Raw genomic sequence first — 5,786 nt, 5'->3', positions numbered from 1 at the left:
AACACATCTAAACTCATCTTAGGTGGGCCTCACAAAACTTACTTCATCATCTCAACTCACTACTATTCATAAAGAATTCAACTCAGCTCAACATCTAAACGGGGCCTAAGACTCCATTTCGATAGTGAAAATGTTTCATCTCATCTCATTTCATTTCATCATTACAACTTTTCTAAATTCTCACACGAAAAATATAATAAACATGCAATTCAACTTTTTCAAATCCCAAAACAATAATAATATTAAAAAATAATATTATAACAATATTTTATTCAACTTTCATCTCAACCCATCTCATCTATACTTACTATCCAAACGGCACATTATCCTCTAATATCTCATACATTAATAAAATGAGTACAAATGATGTAACTTCAATTTGGCATGCTAGATTGGGCTATCTTAGGGTTTTCAAAATTTTAGTTAATAGGTTGTCCATGTAATTGACTACCTTTGATAGAGGAAGTTTGTAAGGGTTGTCAATATGGGAAGGCACATCGTCTTCCTTTTGACAAGCCTTTTTTACGATGCAAATCATCTTAAGAGCCTGTTCACGGTGACTTGATGGGGCCTCCTTCTACACCATCATATTTGGGTTCTCTTTATATGCTTGTTTTTGTTGACGATTATACACAATTTACGTGGATGTACTTTGTAAAAGAGAAATCTGAAGTCTTCTCTAAATTCAAAAAGCTCAAGGTAACCGTGGAAAGTGTGCTCAGCAAAAAGATAAAGATTTCAAACCGACAATAGGAGAGAATAATTTTCACATTTTTTGTTGAGATCATGGCATCCAAAACGAGCTTTCATGTTCCTACATGCCACAACAAAATCATGGGGCGGAAAGAAATTTCAGCACTTGTTGGAGACTTGCAAGAACTAGCTTCATGCAAAGAACTTACCAAAGTTTTATGGGTAGAAGGTATGGCATGTGCTACATATATATGTGATTAATCGAGTTTCCCTTAGCCTAATTAACATGATATCATTGTATGAGTTGATGCTTGGAGAAAATCCTAGCGTAAAGCACTTCATGGTGTTGGCTCAATTTGCTATGTTCACGTGTCGAATGCAAAAAGAATAAAATTGGATGTGTATGACATTTTTGTACGAAATATTCCAATCATATTTATATTATATAGAGGCTTTGGCCAACTAAAATTTAAATGAGAACTTGTCACACATTCAAAGGGCTCATGAACTAGACACTTGCAACGCATTGTTGACAAACTCTATTCCATGTGTTGATGTCGTGTTTCACAGCCCGAGCAATACTGCGATAACCAAGCTCCACGCCACTTGCAACTAAGAGAATGAAGAGGCTTTGGTGACGTCTGGGATCACTCCGATGCCAAAGTCAATGTATAATTCTCTAGAGTTGAGAATGCTCAGAAGATTAGAAAGAATAGTAAGGGTTTTCAAAAAGTCCCCTCCCGTGGAAGGGGTGGCTGCTATTTATACCTGATCCAGGCTCCGCTGTCGAGGGAAATCATGGTGTGTCAGGTCGTACCTGAGTCAATCCTGCTCCACTTACTTCCCGCTACGACAACGTGTCAGTCCACGGCTTAGGCGGTCGAGGGAAACCGTGGCATGTCAGGTCATGCTAGGTCAGACCTACTATCGCCTTTCTGCCAAGGTTGGGTGTTAGGTCGTGGTTGAGTCATCCTGCATGCTCTAGAGGCACGTCGTTGTGTGCCGGGCCTTCTGACATGCGCATCAAATGCGACGTGCCTCGCGTCTGACGAGACCACGATTGGGCACGTTCATCTGTCCACTTTCAGTAGGGCGTCCTGCTTGAGGCCACACGGTAGGGCTCGGTAAGTTGCCGAGTCCCGTGACGTTCTCCTTGGCACCTCTGAGCTTGGTGTCAAAAGGCCTTCCCGGGTTGGTTGGCGCTCGATACCTAGTCCTCTGGCCTGGGCTCTCTGGCTTCCCCCTTGGGCTTGGGATTCCATAGCTTGACCTCCCTGGGCCTGGGCCCTTCTGGGATGGGCCCTCCCTCACACCATGTTTGTGCCATAATGAGTAGTAAGCTTTCTGCACAATGCTCATTTTGTTGCATTTCGTTTGCTTGAAATAAGCATAACCAGTGTACCACTTCTTTAAAAAAAAAACACTAAATAAACAAATAAAATAGTTGTATGCAACAAAAAATGGCAAAAAAAGAGTTCCGTGAAAATCCCCATTGATTCATTTAATAAACAAAACGATATTTGAAAAAGATTTTTATAATTTCATTTTATAAAATATCAGAACATGAACGCACAACTAAATTGAAATAGTGTGAGTACTCTCAATCATGTTTGTCTAAGTTTAATCGAGAAACCACAAGTAGAAACACAATTAGATCCTGAAAAGATTCTCAACTCATGCCTTTTCAGTTTTGGAACGAACGGATTTATAAAGGTTACTAAATCTTTTAGGAGGGTGAAAAACCTTTAAGTTATGATTTTTTTTATGTTGGCTTATTTTGGTATACCTCTCTCCACTGAAACAAAACTTGAGGTTTTTCATAAAAAACCACATAAACAAATGAGAAAAAGGCTCTACTTTCAAGTTGTTAGAAAATATGGAGATCAAGGTACTAATTAACAACCTCTTAAATGTTAAATATGGTAACAATCCTGATAACCTAGTTGGAATTGTAAGAATAATTTCCCACTAATTAGAGGGTGAGAGCCTCTAGAAATTGCGAGAGAATGAGAAGGTGGAAAGAGAGGAAATAACTATTGATATTAATTTTTTGCATAAAAAACACTAATTGTTGACGACAGGTTTCGTACGCCTAAGGGTCAGGCTCTCAGCGGTCCGGGTCTTCGGTCTGGTGGGCCTGCGATCAAAGAGAGAGAGAGAGTGGGTTGACAAAGGGTAGCCCTATCGTGGCCCAAGGAACCTCCAATGCCTAAGTCAGCGATAACCCTCTAGTAATGTGAGAAAGCAGGAATTTAACAAGTGAACTTATTTACTTGAGAATTCGATCCCTTTACCTGATGGCCGAGGGTCCTTTTATACTCAGCCCCAGGGTCAAACGACCATACCCTGTAGCTTGGGTGGAGGGATGTCCTCTCGGAGTCCCCTCCACCATATTACCTTTAACGGCGTCATCTCTTGGTTTTGCTCTACGGTTTCGTCCCCTCCCTCTGGCATGCTTCCCTCCATTTTTGCTGGTTTCACCTTCCGAGATTTCAATGTAATGTCCCATCCTAACCGGAACCCGCACGCCCATTTTTCATGGGATGCGGGTCTCGCTCTGGTCACTGAGGGAATCTGTGGGCCTGGGCTTAGACCTGGCTTTTCGGGCACCACTAGGGGGTGGGGGATCCCCCGACGTCTAGTCTGGGCTAGTCCTCTTGGGTCTGGGACATAGGGGAAAATTTTCCTAATAGTTACCCTGTCAATTCTCACCAGACTAGGCCAATGGGAATTTCCCTGTTTCTGCTTATGTTGCCACTTGACGTTTCTATCCGGCTGGTTGAGCAAAAATACTTGTCGTCTGATTATTCCACGTGTTAGACCTCGGTCCTCCCTTCATCGTTCTCGATGAGATTTCTAGGGATTTTATCTTGGTACCCAATGATGTTCCACAATAATAGCTTGTCAGACGTTTTCTTTCTTCCGTGGTTATGTTGCGTTTGCAGGGCTTTAAATAGTTCTTTCCTCCTGGAATTTGTGCTAGCTGAATATTGATCGTCACTCACATAACTTCTGTTATACTCTTGTCTCTCTCTTCCTATTTAGCATGTTCTTCCCTTGCCTCTCCTTGCTCTCCACTTTTTGCCGCACTCCTTCCCTCCAGATGGCCGCCTGGAGATCTACCAACCCGTGAGTTTTGGAGCCGGGTTACGCTGGCCATCTTTGGCATTCAAAGGCATCCCCTAAATCCCTTCAATCGCTGGTTTTGACCTATCGCATTCCCCACATTGTGGCCTTGGAGGCCCCGGCGCCTCTAGAGGGGGTTGTCGACACTGATGGCTTGGCATCGCGTGTCGCTTTCTTCCCTAGCATGCTCTCCTGCTAGCTGAGACTGCCCTCCCCTCGCCCAGTCCATGACGTCTTGCACCACCTTAGGTTGGCCCCTGCCCAACTCCATCCGAACACCTAGCAAACTCTAATTTGTTGTTGCATCCTGTGGCGACGGGCACTATTGAAGTCTGACCCTGAACATGCTAACTTGACTTGTTGTGAGTTCCTCATGACTCATAACGTGAAGAGGGGTGTCAAGGACATCTATAGTTTTAGGGGAATGTGCAATCTCGTGGTGCTAGAGCCGCGGTACCTGTAGGTCATGTTGGTCAGACTGGTCGTGCCGAGTTCCCGATTAGGGCTTCATGGGGAGTTGTCCCTAGTGATAGGGTTGTGCGCCTAATCGCCACACCTAACGAGTTGCGACATATTGCGATCGCTCGGGATTGGGAGACTCAGCATCCTCTTCTCGTCCACTCAAAGGTTCTTCTTGGGGAGGACAATCTTGCAATGTTCCTCCCTCCTATAGGTCATGTTGTTGCTTCCGCTCGCGGCACCTCCATCTGCCCATCTTCTGACTTGTGTAGGAAAAGAGGTCCGAGCCTTCCCCTTGAGGGTAAAAGGAAGAAAACTCGCTTAGAGACTGATGGGGACGAGAACGACCTTATGTTCCTGCTGACTTCGGCTTCGAGGGTAGCTGGTGTCGAGCATCCTGGTTCAGCAGTGCCTACACGACCTCCTATTTCATTCACGCTTCATGTAAAGTCAGCCCAAGGTCTCGAGGGGAGTGCATTCCCCAATCTTAGTACGTCTGCTATGCGTTTTTTTCCCGTAGTTCTAGTTGTCAAGCCCGTCGTGATCCTTGGTGCGCGGGTGGGGTTGCAAGACGCATCCCAAATAGGGAATCTAGTTCAAATGCACTTCTGGGAAGCTCTCCTGGAAAGGCACTTGGCCAATCCCGCATGGTGGAACCGCTTCTGGAGATGTCTCCTTCATCAGCATCCACCGCTCGATCTTTGGCCGGGGCCCTTGAGTTTGGGGAAGCAGTGGAGGTGGAATTCTCCGAGGAGGACATTTCAGTCTGAAGGTCCCGTTGGGGAGAAGTCTATGCAACCTTTGGCCCTGTCGAAGGTGACCAGTCCGCAGTCGAGCCTGCCATTCCTACCCCGCCAAGTCTCGAGGAGACCACGATGGTTATGCCTGTTGTTCCCACCCCGTCGAGTCTTAGGGAGACCATGACGGTTGAGCCTGATGTTCCCACCCCCACCGAGTCTTAGGGAGACCACGGCGGTTGAGCCTGCTATTCCCATCTCGCCGAGTTTGGTGGAGACCGCGGCGGTTGCTAGGAGTTCCAAGGAGAGGAGCAGGCATTGTCCTAGTGGTGAGTGAGGGTCGCCCTCCTTAGTGGCTGCTCCCCCGTTGGTGATCGAGGGAGCTCTTGCTTCTTCTAGTCGTGGGCCGGATGAGGTGGATCTAAAGGAGGTCACTCTTGTCTCTCCCCGCCTCAAGGGCAGGACCTGGGGAGCAAAGGCCCTAGAGCGAGCTTCTAAGTCATTACGGAAGTTTCTCTCTAAGGTCTTTTCTCGTTCCCTATCCTTTCTTTAACTCTGCTTCCTCCCTTCCTCTTTGATTCTTACCTTTTTGCTTCTAATTGCGGAGTCTGTAGGGGGTTGAATGGCTGGTCGAGCACATCAAGAATGGTCGCGAGGCAGTTGAGAGGGAGAATCAAGAGCTTCGGTCCATGGTGATGACGACTCTCCATTATGCCAGTGGGGAAAGGGAGGAGAGAAACTGCCTGGAGGCAGAGCTGGCCATGGCCAGAG

This window comes from Juglans microcarpa x Juglans regia, chromosome 3D (genome assembly GCF_004785595.1).
Source record: "Juglans microcarpa x Juglans regia isolate MS1-56 chromosome 3D, Jm3101_v1.0, whole genome shotgun sequence".
Classification (NCBI taxonomy): domain Eukaryota; kingdom Viridiplantae; phylum Streptophyta; class Magnoliopsida; order Fagales; family Juglandaceae; genus Juglans; species Juglans microcarpa x Juglans regia.
The sequence above is the reverse complement of the archived record's forward strand: the minus strand, read 5'-3'. Positions refer to the sequence as shown.